At 37.8% G+C, this 19,497-nt stretch overlaps 1 protein-coding gene across 2 annotated transcripts in view; it reads right to left on the bottom strand.

The window, feature by feature from the left end:
* zfpm2a (zinc finger protein, FOG family member 2a) overlaps positions 1-19,497 on the bottom strand; it is a 162,212-nt gene that overhangs the window by 142,436 nt on the left and 279 nt on the right. The window lies entirely within an intron of this gene.

Here is a 19,497-nt window from a genome sequence, read left to right as displayed (position 1 = left end):
AGCATTAAAAAAAAACACCAGAGCCCTGTACCACAGTTTCATTGCTAAAAAGCCGCACACCTGTGTGTCAAGTAAGCCAAATACCACCCGACAGGGAACACTGAGCGTAATGTTTGAAAGCGTAACTCCTTATTAATGTACTTCAAAACGGCACGTGGAAATTACTCGAGCAATAACAGAGTTCATCGTGAAAGATATGATGCCCCTCCATGCGGTGACCAAGCCCGGGTTTACTGCTTTGATAAATACACTGGATATGCGGTACAGCATCCCCTCGCGAACATATTTTAGCCAGGTCGCTATACCGGAGCTACAAAACAATAATTGTGTTTTATATATATATATATATTTGCATTTTGCACTTTAGTTTGTGTGATTTGTTACTGAGTTTAATGTTTATGTTTACACCTGGCTTATTTGTCAATTATTGCATGTGTACAAGGCTATAATTATTTACAAGTGTGGAAGTGACACTACTACTGTGGTTTAAGTTAAGTGGAGAAGTTAAATAAACATGTCATTCATATCAATTCATAGCATGCATCACATAATTTCAACCTAACATATAGGCCTGGCCTACAGAAACGAACAGTTTAATCTGTATAATATTGTGTTGATCATACTATGCAGTGGTTATTGCTTGTCTTTTTTTAATAATACAGAAGATAAAAGTAATCGCAATATTTGTAAAAAAAATCCAAATAGATTACTTCCCAAAATCGTTCAGCCCTACTTTCTGACCACTACAAAGAGCTGATCTTAAAGGGACAGTTCACCCGTAAATAAAAATCCAATTCTGTATACATTTCTTTGTTCTGATGAACACACTGAAAGATATTTGGAAGAATGCTTGTAACCAAACAGTTCATGGCCCCCATTGACTACCATAGAAGGAAAAATTGCTTTATAAGTTTATTTGTTCTGTTGAACACAAAAGGTATTTTAAAGACTGTAGGAAAGCAAACAGTTCTGGTGCACCTTTGACTACCATTGTCATTTTTCCTACTATGGTAGTCAATGGTGGCCAAGAACTGCTTGGGTACAACCATTCTTCCAAATCTCTTTCTCTGTGTTCATCAGAACAAAGACATTTATTCAGATTTGAAACAACTCGAGGGCGAGTAAATGATGACAGACTATTTTTGGGTAAACTGTCCCTTCAAGTAAATCTTGAAAAATGAACAGACATGAAGATCATTTTGATTAAATATTCATGAGCGGAGCAGAACTTTCAATCAATTAGATTTCAATCAAGAAACAATCATTCATATGTATGAACCATTCAGCGTTATAGATTATGTGTAATGTCCAGTCTAATGCCATTATAAATTCATCTGTAGTTGAGTAAGGACAGGAGTCATATGATTTAAACAATTTGAGTTCAGATTATATTTCATACGCAACACAATTTTATTTCTAATGAGCTATTTAGATTTTAGTAAGATAGTTGAGGTTGTAAAACACAAAGTAGGGTCACCCTTTCACAGCAAGATTTATATTTGGTTAGCTCAGCTAGTACAGCATGGAGCGATTCCAAATTATGGGTTTATACATACAAATAAAATGTCGATCCAGAATTCATACATATTTACTGTGAACAAATGTAAACTTAAATTAATACTGTAAAAATCTGCATTTGTGCGTTTCAACAGGGATAACAACACAAACAGTAGGGATGCACCGAATCTAACATTCTTGGCCGAAGCCGAAGCCGAACATGATGTGAAACACTTGGCCGAAGGCCGAATAATACCGAACACCGAATATGGTTTTTGCATTTCTTCTATTTATTAAGCTATTTTTTCACTATTGCACAAACTGAATAGTCAAAATTTGCTTTTAAAAATTTGTCTTGCTTTTCAATAAAATACAATACAACTTAATATAAAATTGAGCAAAACAAAATACATTAAAACAAAAAATTTAATAGCCTATATTAATTAGGCCTATAACTGACTGGTAAAAGAATGTAATGTAAGTTACTCTGTACCCCTACAACAAAACAGTTCATTAAAAAGTGTCATTCCACATTAGGCCTATAACTAAAAATACGAATAAACTAAAACTGTTGGATTATTATAGGCTACGTTGCAAAATGATTGTAAGAAAAAAAAACATCGAACGCAAGCTATTCTGACTGATGCTGACTGACAACCACATCAGTTCACGTCTCTCCTGCAAACTCCGCCCACAAAAGCTGACTGTTCTCTGGTGCACTCGTTGCCGGGATGCACAGAACATACTTTGACAAGTTGTTTAGTACAGGGAACTGTGTGCGCGCGACCACTGTATGATGTCAAAGGATGTCGCGAGCGGCGGGGCTACTGTCAGACAGCCCGCTCCCGTCTGAAATAGCCACAAGTTACCGACCGGTAAAGACGCTTTCATTCGGAAATTTACTTCCGTGCGGCAAGTCCCGTGCTTTGTCTTTCTCTGACACCTTAAAATGCTCCACACACACACTGCCAAAATGTTTGCACGTCTCTCTCTCTCTCTCTCTCTCTCTCTCTCTGCGCTGGTTGCTAGTTGATCGTTTCTCGAGTCATGTTCGGTAAAATTATTCGGCCATTTCACATATTCGGCCGAATACCGAACATGCGTTTTTTGCTATTTTCGGCCGAATATATTCGGTGGCCGAACATTCGGTGCATCCCTAACAAACAGCCCACAGCGGACTCTACTACACTTCGACCGCTGCAGCATAACAAGTTTCATGAGACCAGCGCAGACAGACAGAAGGGAGATGAGAGAGAACGAGACGAATATCTGTGACCTTTTTGTCCTTCACATTTGCCAAACTTCAATCTGTGAGCGAGAATCAAACACACTGATCCAAAACTGGCTGTCAAACGTAGCGGCAGACATCAATCAATCAGTACTGTGCCTCTTATCGTCTGACCCACGTGTGTGTGTGTGTTATCCTGTTTCACTGGCTTAAGAAAAGATGATGATGGTCAAATGTTTGTCCCTGTAAATCCCAGCAGATATAAACACCAAAACACACGGAAATATTCTGTTTGAACCAGTATTTAACATCTTTCTGACCTCAGACTGGTGTGATTTACCACAAAAATAATTCAATGACTTATGAGCACAATCATTATATCTAAAAAAATTGACAAAAAATATGATTATGTATTTATAAGGAATTATACCTTTAAGGCTAAATAAATGACCACTTTGTCAGAGTAAGTCAATATAAGAATCCAACAGCAGTGTTTGAACAGAGAGGATAAAACCGGCTTTTACCAAAATTCCACATCATGACAAACCTCAGACATGTGCTCCATTGAACCCATTCTCAGCTTTTCCCTCGTGTGCATCCAACACACGTTCTGGAAGTATGTTTCCGTTTCCTTACACATCTGACACAAACCGTTGATCTGTTTATTTTCCACAGCTTTGTCTCCTGTGATTTTCCAGCAAGTCTGAAACATGAGGTCCGCTTTAAATTACAGTCCTGAAGAAATGCTGATGTACAAATTGAAGTGAAAGGCCTGAGATATAATCCTCCACAGCACCTCTTCCTTAATGATGTTTCCCAGGCAATGCCCGAACCTCTCCATCAGATACACAAGGGTTCAGCTAATTCCTGCCAAAACCTCACACTTCAATATTTCTGTAATCAGCTTAAGGTCACCGCGTATGAGAAAAACATATTTCCTGCAAAGTATCTTAATGTGAGTGGAAAAGAAGGGATGATCGTATGGAACATAACATCATTGCGAGCTCACATATATAATATCTTGATCATTTAACTTCATTGCTGTCTATGAGAAACATTACTCTCTTTCTTACACGATTCTCCTAAGAAAGAGTCTAATGTCTTCTCTGGAGTTTCGAATCTTGACAAGGTATCGCACTGAGCTATTTGCTTAGATGGCAAAATCTGCAATCAAAATAAGAGATTCTTTTTATTTATTTAGGTCCCTCAATTTCAAAATTCAAGGAATTTTTGGAGAAGCATCTGAGACAAAGGTACTTAGAATTACTAGGATGCAAAAAATATTAAAGGGAAAAAATCTTAGTATTTAAATCAAACAACCTAATACTTCGAAAAACAAATAAATGAAATAAATAAAACTCAAAAATAACATTTGTGAACACAGAGAGTTGATGCTGAAACACTAATTTTGTATTTGTTCATCTCTCTCTCTCTCTCTCTCTCTCTCTCTCTCTCTCTCTCTCTCTCTCTCTCTCTCTCTCTCTCTCTCTCTCTCTGACACACACACAAGCTTCCAGACTTAACCCAAGTCAATATACAAATTCATTACATGGTAAGATTTCCAGTGATAAAATGTTGTTGGCCAGATTGGCGGCCTAACCCGTGAAACACACTTAATTGAGTCGTATCTCCACGGCGGTGATGTTCCGAGCCTGGGTGAAGGACATGTGCACGTGAAGCAAGCGAATTCGTGATGTGGCCCCGCTCACTTGTTCTCTGGCTGATTCGCCTTTTGGCAGGGGCCAAATAGAGAATGTTAAATGAAGCGATTGGGTCCCCTAGGCAGGATGGGAAAAAATGCAAGCGACTGTGTGTTGGGCTCCCCGGGGGCTATTCTCAGGCTGATGAGGTATATAACCACGCTGGAACTAAACCGTAAACTGGGCTACAACTGGGACCTCTGGGAGAACAAGTGGGTGAGACAAAAAAGAGAGAGAAAGAGAGAGTTGTCGCTCGGTGGAGATGGGCAACACGAGAGTAAATAACTGCAAGCAAAGACTCTATTAGAATCAGAATTAGATTCCGATTCATTAAAAAAAATCAAGACAAAAGCACATCTCGTACATACAGAGTTCAACTCGATGTTAGATGTTTGTATGATGTCATACAGAGTTGGAGTATAAAGTTGGAAGTCTGGCAAAGGTGGCACTGAAGTACTCTCTTAAATGTACGCAGCTGGAAATTGCTGACATTCCAAATTAAATGGAACGCAACACTATTTGGAAACTCAAATGCATTAATTTCTGAATAATGACTGAATAATGACACACACATCTAGAAAATGAACCACAGGCTAAACACGTCTTAAGGGTTTCTGAGCCGAAAGAAAATATTATTGCTCAGAAGTTGCTCCTTTATAGCTCAAAAGACTTAATGGAGTTCTCAGGAAAGTAAAAATCTTATCTCAGATGTTTCCTCAATAATTCATTAGGAGTAGGGCTGCAACTAACGATTATTTTGATAATCGATTAGTTGGACGATTATTTTTTTATCGATTAATCGGATATAAATGTAATTACAACTTTTGCTTATAAGTAAATCAGATATGGGAAAAGTATACACAACTGAACTCATTAGCCTTCTCCCAAAATGTTGTGAATGTCTCCATAAGTAACACACCTGGTGAGTTGATTCAGGTGTGTCATATAGAAGCAACTGACAATAGTCTCTCCCAAATGTGGGAGGGTCGGCCAAGGAAATACTTTTGGGCCATGAAAAGTGAGATATTTGTCATTCAAATGTAGTGAAGTACAGTAAAAAGTAAACAGAAAAAGTAATACTTAAGTACAAATACTCAAAAAGTGTACTTAAGTACAGTACTCAAGTAAATGTACTTCGTTACCCACCTCTGAACTAAATAAACCACCAAATCAGTGTATTTAGCCTAATATGTACGTTGCAAAGTGCAAACGCCACAAATTGGGTTTTACTAATATAATCTTTAATTTTGTCATTTAAACACCTCTCCCCTTTAAACTTTAAAACTGCGCAGCTTGAAGAGATGCATGTAAAACACGTCTGACTTTAAAACTGCGCACCTCGCGCTGCATGGAGAGACGCATGCACCGAGAGACACGTCTGACTTTAAAACTGCGCAACTTGTGCTGCAAGGAGAGACGCATGCACCGAGAGACACGTCTGACTTTAAAACTGCGCACCTCACGCTGCATGGAGAGACGCATGCACCGAGAGACACGTCTGACTTTAAAACTGCGCACCTCGCGCTGCATGGAGAGACGCATGCACCGAGAGACACGTCTGACTTTAAAACTGCGCAACTTGTGCCGCACGGAGAGACGCAACCACGGAGATACACGTCTGACTTTAAAACTGCGTACCTCGCGCTGCACTGAGAGACACGTGTGACTTTAAAACTGCGCACCTCGCGCTGCACTGAGAGACACGTGTGACTTTAAAACTGCGCACCTCATGCTGCATGGGGCACGGAGAGACAAGTGTGACTTTAAAACTGCGCATCTCGCGCTGCACGAAGTGACGCATCCACGGAGAGACACATCTGACTTTAAAACTGCGCAGCTCATGCTGCACGGAGAGAACATCTAAAATGGTAATTTTAAAAGGGAAGAAGACGCGCTTGATTTATAACTGCGTGACATCAAGTGACGTCACGGACCAACTAATCGATAATGAAATTCGTTGACAACGAATTTCATTATTGATTATTATCGATTTTATCGATTAGTTGTTGCAGCCCTAATTAGGAGTAATAAAAAAAGACAAAGATGAAACAATTGTTGACATATCAAAATTTGTGAAATTAATCTTTTGAATCATGCTAAAATTAAACCGCCTGAAAAAACGTTGTGGTATAATAGGCTTATGCCGGTGTTCGGTAATACGGTATACCACAGTAGTGAAAATGCACGGTAAAGAATTGATTAGCTTTAGTAAACTAAATACTGTATGATACTTTAAATTTGTTTTTGAACTTTACCATAGTAAATATTAATTTTAGCACAGTTTACTCTAGCGAATATTTAAGTATACGACAGTATTTTTTTCATTTGGTAGTTTAACTTTAAATAATGTTTTAAATTTATGTCTTGATCAGAATGCAGACCGCAGAGTAAGAGAGAGCGAGAGAGCACGAGACTGAAAGAGAGAGAGAGAGAATCGATGATCTGAGAGTCTAAACTAGATTTCTAAGCAGTTTGCCACTCTCGGCAGCAAGATAAGATAAACTTTCTTTGACCTGAGCGATGAAGTTGCCATGGCGATCAGGGAGTACACTTTCCCTATTGATATCGCGCCGATGTAACAACAAATAGAATCAGATGGTACAGCTGATAGAGCTGATTAATTAATACCAATATTGATCTGTACAAGCAAGACACAAGGCTATTAACTTCAAGGCTGAAAGTCAATTGTAACCCGGAGCTCAATAGACTGATCATTGATATCACACCTAAATAAACTAAACAACAGACCACACAGATTAGTCAAGTACAATTTCTGTGATTTGATCTTGTACGGTCCTTCAAGGAAAATGGTGACTTAAAGGATTAGTTCACCTAAAAATGAATATTCTGTCAACATTCGCTCGCCTTTGAAAGTTTCCGGTGTGGCTATTTTTTTCACATAGGGAAAACTTAAGGAAACATAAGGAAAAGCAATGTTTACATAGACTCTGTCAATCTGCTTAAAAAAGCACAATAAATGTACAATAAATGCCTAAATGTACATGTTTCATATAATAGTCCATATGAATATGCAAATCATAAAAAAAAGGAAAATGACTGCAGTCCATAACTTCTGCAACGTCAATTTGACTTCATCTAACAACACTTAAAGAAAATGACTAGCAATTAGGGATGGGCGATATGGCCCTAAAACTCTATCATGATAATTCCTGGTATTTGTTGCGATAACGATAAAAATGACGATATATCCATAACACCATCCACCGCTGTTTTTTGCGTCAAGTGATATAGTCTAGACCAGGGGTATTCAATTAAAGTTCCAAGAGGTCCAGTCTTTATACTTTCTTCCAAACAGAGGTCCGGACAATATGTTTTTTTTTAAATAACAAAAAAATAATATTTAATCACTTTAGCCCACTTGGATATACGTATATATAAAAGTTATGATCTTTTATCAGGCCATTTATTTTATATTTTGATATCCACAGTATGTATGTATTGTAGGCTCTGTGGCTTTAGGGGAATGCCCTCTTAATAGAAATCTGATCATTAATATTTGTAAATAAAAAAAGCTACAAACAACAAATTTAATGTAATAATTAAATTGCTCTCATCATAAACAGAAAACATTACTTACTAAATTAGACTTTCCATGCCTTTCATACCAGAACTACTTCTATCTTTAAATTCCCAATAAGAACAAAATGTGATCCTGTTAGTGAAAACACAGCGAGTCTTTTTACTGTTTTCTACATAACATCATCCTACAGAATATTCTGTGAAAATATAACAACAATATCTTCAATATTGACTGAATAATGCCATTTCAAAGATTAAAATTTTAGTTCATGCTTGAAATTAATCTTTGATGCTTGTTATTTAATAATTAATTAGTTTATGAGACTTTAGCCTGGGTTTTCACAGGGACACAAATGTTTACATGCTGATCAATAATGCTAATGATAAATGTAGGCTAGATAAAAACGTTATGGTTCATAAAATATCACAAATCTGGTTGAAAGGTTGGATACATATTGCAAACAGTAAACAGACAGAAACTAATACTTTAATATTTCTGCACTTTGTTTACTGTTGTGTCTCCATTTATCTGCTCTGCGTGTCTGCACTAGTGTTGTTAAAATAAGCACGTGTCTGCTGCTTTTTCTGGCGGGAGAAAAGCAGCGCACGCGGAGCGGAAAGGGTTCAAATGAAGCGTTTATAGCTAAAAGATATCACAGGATAAAGCGACAAAAGATCAATTACATAAATGTCCCTGAGAGTACGCGTGATGTGATTCTCTATTGTGTAGACGCGCGGCTCAATTTAAACAACTGAAAGAGTCAAAATTTTAAATGTCTCGCGGTCCGGATGAAACGAAGCAAAGGTCCGGATCCGGCCCGCGGTCCGGATGAAACGAAGAAAAGGTCCGGATCCGGCCCGCGGTCTGCCAGTTGACGATGTCTGGTCTAGACCCTCAGAAAAACAAATATTATCAAAAAGTAAAACTTACCCCAAATCAAACAGCCCCTAAAATATACCTACAGTATTTTTGTAAATATAAATATAATAGTGAGATTCGACTTCAAAAGGTTGTAGTAAAGAAAAGTTAAATGAATTAAAGCTCAATAAACACATCATGTCATACCTAAAACTGTATATATTCTATTGTTGGGTGGAAACGATCGATCGCATCACGCTGTCAATCACTCTCTCTTGAACTGTGTGAACCTTCTCTTCTCACAGCAACAGACACTGAATCTGTCTATGACTCGCGCTACAGAAAGAGAACAGAAAAATGCGGATAAAAGAAATCTAATTAAATAATCCATGCTTTCATACACTCATAAACGTATTAAAATAACGTAATACAAACGCGCATTTGTACTGTATGTAAACAGGCAGCAGTGCTGTGCGCGCTGTGTCGCTATGAAAGCACATGTGGGCGCGAGCTGCGCACGGGACGCTCCGTTCATCCTGTATATAGGCAAGAAATCGTATTAAACAATTTGCGCACGCGCGCATAACATCTAACGAATGTTTAAATTAATACTTTTAGCCAAACTAAATGTTGTGGTGTAACGTATTATGACTATCAACGAATACTTAACAAACAAATTAAATAAAACGAAAGTGAAAATAAACATTAACTCGGATGCATCTACAGTGCCAACCTAAACGAGATTTAGAGCTCGTCTTTTAGTGCAAACTCTTTCTCAGCTTCACGTCTGCCCTCCGCTATACCCGTTTTCGCTTCACATATGAGCTGTGAATGGGTCTCACAAAGAAATACGTCATCAACTAGAATTTATCGTTTATATCGCGGGAAGACTAATTCCTATGTGTGGGGAATTTCTACCGGTATATCGCAAACGATATAATATCACCCATCCCTACTAGCAATTCTATGACTTGAAGTAACTTGCAATTCTATGTTTCAAACAGAGATGGCGATAGCGAGGCCAACGTTTTGGATTGGAGTAACTCTCAGATCTTTTAAACCTTCCACTGTTACACCATGATGAATATAAAATGCCAAAAAAATGGTGCCAAGCATTAGAAGCAGGAACTAAGGGAATGTTAATATTTTTAGTGGACAGAATACATCAACAGAACGAAACTTTCAAAGTACAAAAAAAAGCATTCTTTTAAATTTCTCCGTTTAGATTCCTGAAGAAACAAACAGGTATTTGGAACAACACGTGGGTGATGAAATCTGTATTTTATGGGAACAATTCCTTTGAAGTTCTGCTCAATTTAGAAAAAAACAACAGAATGATTAACAATTAACAAGCAAATGAGAGCCAAAGCTAATCTGAAGTGACAAGCATAAATTCATGAGCGGCAGTCTCGAAATGAAGATATTGTTTACAGCCCTTCCATCTGTGCAAATATCACAACACATTTGTGTGACCTCAGAACTGTCAGCTATGGAATTATATGCGAGGAATTCAGGAAAAAGGATAATAAAGAGGAAACTTTGGCAGGAAGTGACCTCCACCTTTTGAAACAGACAACCCTGATGCATTCTGCACACAGAGACAGACTGACAGAAAACGGGAATGTTTGGGAGAAATTACACATCAGAGAGAGCCAAGGAAATGACAGCTCTTACGGTTGAGCTTCTTCAACTCTATATGCACGTCTGAATGTATTATTCTTCCAGGAAAGGCATACAAACTATCTTTGTACAGTATTCACAACTGTAAGGCATCAAGTCACAACAACAGTCCTAAAACACTTTTAAGTATGCATTGTTGATTTCGTGTGTTGTTGCATTCAAAATCTGCGCACAAATTCATAACACACACCAGTGTGCATTGTTTTTCCAGTTCTGCTGCAAGGGGGCACTACAACAATTTTCGTAAATGTAAACATTTACATTTGTACATTTGGCAGATTCTTTTATCCAAAGCGACTTATAGTCCATTTATGTGTAAAAAAATGTATCAGTGTTTGTGTGTTTTCTTAAGATTGAACCCATGTCCTTGCAGCTGCTAACACTTAAGGCCATTGCACAGCGAGTCAGAAATTTGCGTCCAAAATTTTCGCACGTTAAAAATAAATACGACCTCACGTTGTGTCAATCACACTTACACACTGCCTCCGAGAATTTCGTCTGTCATAAAAAAAATTCAGACTGGGTTTGATTTTCTGCATTTTTCGCATCCGTAGCAAGCTTTCTGAGAGGCGTTTTGACAATACAGAGACACCATACAAATGAGCGCCAAATACAAAAAAAACGCATACGAAAATTTCAGACTGTATGTGCGAAGACCTTAAGTTCTAAGTTCATGTACAATATATAAAATATAGATGGTTTCAAAGCAACAACATGAACAAGCGTTACTTCGCATGCACGCTTTTGTGACCCAAACTTAACTTCCGGTACACATCCACAAAGAATAGAGTTCCTGCATATTATTTCTGATAACAAGCAAGAGAAATGACATTAGCTAGAAAGTATGTCAAGTAGGGCTGCAACTAACGATTATTTTAATTGTCGACTAATCTGACGATTATTTTTTCGATTAGTTGACTAATCTAACTATCATTATTTTTTATTAATCTAATAAAGATTTTTTGGATTACTTTATTAATCCTTTGGCAAACTTTGCAAATAAACAATAAGTTCTAGTATTTCTTACATTATAAAGCAAATCATACTTTTTACTCCACTACATCTTATAAATAAATGCTGTTTTAACATTTTAATCCGTGTTTACATTAAAATCACTATCTTCTTTTAATTAAGCAGTTTTCATTTTAAAAGTAAAAAAATACTGATTATTTATGTACTTAAGTACTGTATTAAAGGTAAAAAAAACTTAGCTCTGTATACTGTGGTAGGCTATATGAGACCAGTTTTTTTATTGCACTTATGCTTTTTGTTGTCCTTATGTTGTTCCAATTGCTTCCATTGTTTCCCTCATCTGTAGGTCGCTTTGGATAAAAGCGTGTGCTAAATGACTAAATGTAAAAACATTTAAAAATGTGTTTATGAAATACTAGAGCATGATTTATGCTCTGTATTTTTTTGTCGTTAAAGCGAGCCCACGCACCCTGAACTCAGAATGATGCGCTTAATGCATTCACTTCGTTATTTACAGTTATGTGCATCCCGGACGCACAATGATGCGCTTAAAGCACCTACTCCTTCTGAAGTCCCGGGGATCATTTTGCTCCCCAAAGTAAATAATAGTTAGAACACAACGAGATGAGATGATATGTTACATGTTTAACACATAGTGTGTTGCATCAATCCAACAGTTTACAGTTAAATCAGAGGTTTAAAAAGAGTTATTTCGTATGAAGACGCAAAATATTAAGACCGCTTCCAGCGCTTCTAATAAAATAAGCTACACTCAGCGAGTAACTCACAGTCTCTAGCAAAATACATTTTAAACAAAACCATAGACTATCATCTTGTCATTGTGAAGAATAATGAAAACATTGGAACATCTTGGAAAGAGTAGCGTCCTGACCGTCACCGTACACACGCATGCTGACTGGAAATTGACAGACAGCACCAGTGGAGGTCAGAGTTTCTTCATTATGCTATATTGGTTTATTCCTCGCCTAAAGCTATCGAATTACATAAAAGTGCATTGGTGGTTTCATGATAGTTAGTCCTTTTTGAAGCCTAAGAGTAATTTAGGCAGGGTCACAATCTGCAAAGGTTCACATACACTAACTTACACTAGTACAATAGCGTTAATGTAAATCATTCATGTAAAGCGTAGTGTTAAAATAAAGTAATTTATTATGAAAGTCTACATCTACGTGCCCCTCTCCGTCCGTTTGTGATTGCGTGCCCATGCTGTGATGATCGCATTCCGGGGGTAACGTTAGGGGGAATTCCTCCGTCCATTCACTAACTTACTGCGTCCGAGGCTCTCGATCGCTGTTTGTCGGGTGTATTATACTTTCTCTTGTTCTGCTGATTAACTTACACCCGCCCGGGAACAGAAACTGCTATTACAGCAGATAAACGTAAATAATACGATGCGTCTACGCATTTCACGTATGTTAGTAGTAGGGCTGTCACGGTTATTAAATAATCCTCTCATCGCGATTGTTTGACCTCATCGCGATGGTTTCAGATCATCGCAATTATTGCACATCTCTATAGAAGACACTAGGGGGAGCTGTAGTGCATCTGCATATTGCATATTTTAGTGTATATATGGTTACTAAAGCATGGTAATACTTGTAAAATGTACCACCACAACACAATCACTTAAAAAAAACACTAAAAAATATACAAATTACCTGCAGTACAATTTAATATTATTTAAGCAAATCTCAGTGTGAAAACCAGTCCACCAAAATTTCATTAACACACAAGTAAAATTTTATTGTAGTCTTGCAAGTGAGAAAAAAACAGACTAGAAGCTTTTCTATGACTGATAGCATTTTAATGGTGGCTTCAATTTACACCTGATCAATTTACTTAATTTACAAGTATTTGGCGGTTGTATTATTGACAGGTAAAAGCCTAAACCTTAAATATATGATGACCCAATTTTTTCCGATGTATTTCCAAGAAAAAAAACTTGGAAATTCAGAACTTGTATTATATGCTGAGTCAATCGCTGAGCGTTTCAATCGCTGAGTCAAAAATGTATGAGAATTAAATGTCAAAGCTCAAAAACAGACAATTAATCGTCATAATCGTCAAAGCCCTAAAACAGACAATTAATCGTCATAATCGCAATGATTTATTAGACAATTAATCGTCAGTCAAATTTCATAATCGTGACAGCCCTAGTTAGTAGTCGACGTGATCGACGACGTCGACGAGTCGTTGCAGCCCTAATGTCAAGCCAGTATTATTTGGGGTTAACAGTAAAAGAACCGTTTCTTGGCCAAACTTAAATGCTACAAAGTTACATGACCCATTCAACTTATTGTTTATTTAATTTAAGGAATATACAAAATAAAACATAAATAGTTATATTATTCGCCACATAGACCGGATGTTGACTTTGGGCCAGGTGTGTGCATCCGATGAAACAGTCTATAAGTTATGTTTTATAAATCAACGATAGTTCCGACAATGCATGTCCAAGCATCCGTGTTTGCATTTTGATAACGGCAAAGATTTTTAAATTGTCTTTATTGTGGCACACGTATTCGCTCGGAGTCAAACGAATCTCTCTGCTTAGAAAAGACAAAACAACACAAGCTGTTATTGGCAGCCAACAGATGTCGAAAGGAAAGTTGGCATCCAGCAAGCGTTTGTCATGAGACATAAATCTATGTGGAACAGCACGCAGCACACTTTCATCAGTGGAATTTGACAGAAAAGGTCTGAGGTATGAGAGCATTGTCTCAATGGAGCTCAGATTTTACTACGTGATATTCCCTACATGATATTCCTCCAAAACCATCGCAGGCATGAGCTGCTTTGGACGACGATGCTGTTGTAAAACACACTGACATAATACATACACACAGTCACACTTTTCCTGATGAGATAACACGAGTGTAAGGACAAAACATACATAACACACAGATTCATCTCTCTTACACACACGCATGTGCACACACACACACACACACAGAATAAGCTCCACAGACAGTTAGTTAAAAACAAAACGGTATAAAAATATAACACTATAAATTAAAATCAAGCTAAGCTTAATCCAGTGAAAATAAACTGATAAACCTGTTCATCCCAACCACACATGCTCAACTCTGCAGACATTTACCAATTACTTTCAACAAAACGGCATAAAAATAAAAAACTATAATACAGAATATTGTAAATCCAGTGGGAATAAACTGATTCCAAACCACACACTCCATCCTTATCATCTCTAACATAAACATATCTACACACACACAAGCCGACATTTTGGCAGGAGAGTCAGTAAACACTTTAACTGTGCCATCATAAGTCGAGTCTGTGATAAACCCCATCCAGAGATATAAGTGTCACCTGATAGGCCAGACCGAGCTCTTATGACATCATCATCTGGTGGGCGGAGTTTAAACAATAACCACAGATGTATGCCAGTGACAGTCTCATAGAGCAACAAAAAAAAAGCATTTCAACCAAGATCACAGACATATTACAGCGATAAAAACTTGCACATCCCATAAAACGTCACACATCTTTGTTTGGACTTAAAAATCATTTAGAACGACAGCGGATCTTAAACAGAATGTCAGTCCAGAACATGTTGTGGTTGATCCTGGGGTTCCTCTCTAATGTTTAACCCTTCAGAATAAGAACTGTCCAAATCAAGGTTTTGTTCACAAAAACTGCTTATCCAGACAGTATTTTAAAGTCTTATGTGTGTGCTCCAACATGACAACTATTTTACCACTAGATTGTTTTGTGTACATTTTGAACGTTTTGTCAGCTGAACAATCAACACCAAGGTAACACAACAGTAAAACTGATGGTATATATCGATCCCTCACAGTCCGTTTAAATTTTAATTAAATATAGTGTCCCCCCTGACTAAGTTTTATACAGGTTTGATTTGGCAAAATTTAAAGATTAAGCAATCCCAGAATGCATTATGACATGCTCAGTTTAAAAAGAACAGAAACAAATATTCCCAATTCAATAAATGCAAAGGCATCTTATAGGGCTGTCACGTTTTTTTCATCTGTTATTTGGTCAATGACCAGCAATTAAAATAAAAGTGTATGAAGGCCAAGAGAGTTAACCATTGTAACTGTTATGGCAAAATTTTTAACGGGTGCTCAATTGTTTATGATATTACGGTATCTGTAGAATTAACACGATTTCGATAACTGAGGTTTTTAATATCCCGATTACTGTCAATACATTGACAATATATTGACACCTCTAGTGTTTTAGAAGACAGCTGCTCAGTGCTCATGTAGGAAGCAGACATCAAAGCACCTCATGAGGAACAGCCCTATAAAGAGAGATGTCTGGATCAGAACTCTAAATGTCTCTGTGGTGTATGAACGGATCTTACAGTTTAAAATCCAACGAAGATATGAGAATATCAACAGAGCAGCAGTGAGCGTGAACAGATGGGCACTGCTCCAAAAACCTAGTGAGCCGTCATTCTTTATCATCTGCTTGCTTTCTAAGACAGCGTCATAAATGATGGAAGCTTATAAGAGATTTGAAACACACCACTGCGACTCTCACAAAACAGTGCGCAACACAGCAGTCAACTCACTTGATTGTGTCAGAAAAAAAAATCATAAGAAAGAAATTGCTAAGATGACAACAGTCGATAAAACATAGGTGCACTACATTCACTAAATTTATGTAAATTACAATATTTACATTTATATATTTTATCTTATATATTTAATATCGCTTTTATCCAAAGCGACTCAATTGCATTGTACTATACATTTCTTTCTGACTATGTGCAACTATGTACGTTGCTAACGCCATGCTCTAACCACTGAGCCACAGGAAAGCTGTTAAATAGAGATATTAAAAAGAGAACAACTTTACTCTCTCTCGCTTTGTCTGCCATCTTGGATTTATTGTGAGCGTTCAGCTCAGCGCAATGCAATCTGGGATTGCCGTCTCTGCAAATCATACGATGTCATAGAATTTGGTCAACACGTGGCATCTCACGTCTTACATCCCTTTTCAGTCTTGTAACAGAAGGACGGAGAGCACCCTATACCCTCACCACCCTACCTGCTCTGCAACCCCACACGCCCAACTTAAGGGGCAATTTTACAGACAAATCGCACCACGGGGCATGCTTTCCACCGGCCAACCTGTGTATCTGCCCTGCCTATTAAAGCGCCAACAGGCATTCCTGAGCAGAGAGAGAGAGAGACATCACGCTCTCCGGCACAGCTAATCGCACTCCATCCAGCATCAGCAATATTTTCATCTCTTCCTGTCATAAATTTTCACTGGCCCGGCTAACAATCTGGCCAATTTATTGGCATATTGGCATGGGGTGATAAGGGGCGAAACAACAACAGCAAGCAACCGCGTGTGGAGATGAGCCGATAGCGCCGATATGAGCTCCAACACAAAACGCCTTGCCCTCCATCACCTCTCTATCAAACTCTTATTACGATGAGGGGTACTGAAGAAGAGAAGCCGGCGGGTGGGGTCCCCGCTTTGCCTGTGGGGGCGTGGCCAGAAATAAAAGCAAAATAAATATTGATAAAAAATGGAATCAGATGTAACGGGGCAAAAAACAAGGAGGAGAAATACATAATTTATCACAATATTATCGGGATATCCAGGCAGTCTAATCAAGGAGCGGAGGATGACTACTTTTGCCTTATCATCCAAAGTGGTAGAAACGGAGAGGGAATTATCAGCTGGCTGCAGATCGCTGGGTTGGAATTTTAATGGTAATAATCGCGGCTCTGATGGTATATCTCCCTGCCTTATCGTTCCCATTATCTGCCCCTATCTCACAGGCATCGGTGCAAATTAATGGTGCTTTTCAGCCCGGCCTTTTTATCACCGCTCGGAGAGCGCCCGAGGGAAGAGAATAAGCAAAATATTATAATACTGCATAAATCACAATTTTAGATAACCGAGCAACGTATGGCGAGGAGGGGGGTGGACGGTGCCCGGGTACCTTTTTGTCCTTTAGAAGGACTCTCAGTGCACTCGGACTTGGAACTGTGGGTACCACACGACTTTTCGACGCCAAAGACAATACCGCGATATTACCGCCTCTCTGAATGACCTGACAGTGGAACAGTGAGAGCTGTTAGGTAACTCCGTCAGCTCCTGGACATCTTGCATTTCCGAAGGAAATCGCTGATGGATTTGCATGCAAACATCTCAGTCAACAGTTTAATGAATCCAACTCGTCTGCGGTATTCAAATGCTGTCACACTTGACGAATGAGATAACGAAAAAGTACCACATCAAACAAAATGTGCAAACATTGCACCGCACAGACTGATAGCAGGAGCATAAACCGTCAGTCGTGTTGAGTTTACTGTATATAGCCACAGACACAAACAATTTGAGCTGAATGGCCTCAATAAGCGAGTGAAGTTGTCGTACTGAAAACAATCTTTTCAAAGTTAAATTTGATTTTTTGAAGATGTTTAACATCATAAATCAGATGTCATACATTTACAAACAAAACATGTACAGTATAACTGCTTACATACACGCACACAAATAAAAACATTTGTATTTGCAGGTACATACACAAAAATACAGGCAGGATCTATTGCTTTCAGAATGGGTAAATCTTGCTGCTTCTCATTAAAATGACAGTATGGCGAGTGGCGACCCACGGTTCAGTTAAATCTGTTTCTAAAAGGCACATTTCACAACAGAAGAAGATTTGTCCTTCCTTCCTGAGTTCAACACACACGCTGCTGGTAAAGGCCCTGATCAGCGATCTCACTTCAGACAACCGTCTCATTCAGACTACTGGCATAATAACCCTTTTAATATTTGCACGAAAATCTGAAAGAAGTCCAATCTCATCACCTTTTGTGATGCAGAAATAGCATAACAGTGACCGTCTGAAAACCGATCTTTTTTAAGATACTGATGGTGCATATTTTATGAAAGACATTATTTATTTAGCTTTAGAGTACTGAAGATTATTCTAGGCTGTGTCATATTTATTAAACATGACATTTATTTTTAGAAACAAAACACACATCGAAAAATGCATAAATTGTCAAATCCTTTTTTAAAACATCCTAATTTAATTTTGTTTCATTTAACACATTACAATTTGTGGGATTTGCAATTGTTCAACTTTTTTATTGTATTTTCTTACTGCATTCAGTGAATAAATCAATGTCTGTAAGCGCTCACATCAGACAAATTGTATGAGGGATTCTGGCGAGCATCCCTCACAATGTTTTATATCATATCATGCACAGCTGACTCTTAACAGACCCTGAGGCACTCATTTCTTCACAACATGATCTAAAACCAATGAACTATTCCATGACAAGGAAATCGTTCACATTAAACCGCAAGCATCTACTATCATAGACAAACACAAACTTGTGTTTTAACTTGCGTTCCAAACCACCATAAAATAAAACTTCAACAAGCATAACTGAATTGAAAATGAAAACATTAAACAAGTCCTGCAAATCACTTCATCGTGAAAAACATCTCGTCATGCCTCAACAAATGCGAAACGATTAAGAGATGGACAGACACTAAGCAGACCCTTGAGACCCCCTGCTTTCCGAATCAGCTGTGCATCTTTATATCAAAACTACTTCAAACTAAAAACAGTCAATGAGATCTCTTTTCTTAAACGAGTACATTCAAGTCTATTCTAGACGCACTTTGCACTTAAATTCAGAAAAACACAAACTTGCATTTAAAATATTTGTTATTTCTTATTCTGCACCGCAAAACAAGAATACACCCAAAGAGTAAATAACGTAGATTTAATAACATGATTACAATGTCTGCAATCGTTATATTTACTGTACAATCAAGAGGAAACATCTAGACATGCCACCATACAAACAAACACGGCGAAAGATTGAAAGGCGAATGAAACTAGTGATATTTTCACCTGCTGCATTCAGTCCTTATGAGAAACTGATCTGTAAACAGTCTCTCACTCTTTATCCAACTTTACTTCTCTCGGTTTAGAAATAAATGATGATGATAATAATAATAACAACAAACAC

Source organism: Triplophysa rosa, linkage group LG8, assembly GCF_024868665.1.
Source record: "Triplophysa rosa linkage group LG8, Trosa_1v2, whole genome shotgun sequence".
NCBI lineage: Eukaryota > Metazoa > Chordata > Actinopteri > Cypriniformes > Nemacheilidae > Triplophysa > Triplophysa rosa.
This window is presented reverse-complemented; position numbering and strand designations above follow the sequence as displayed.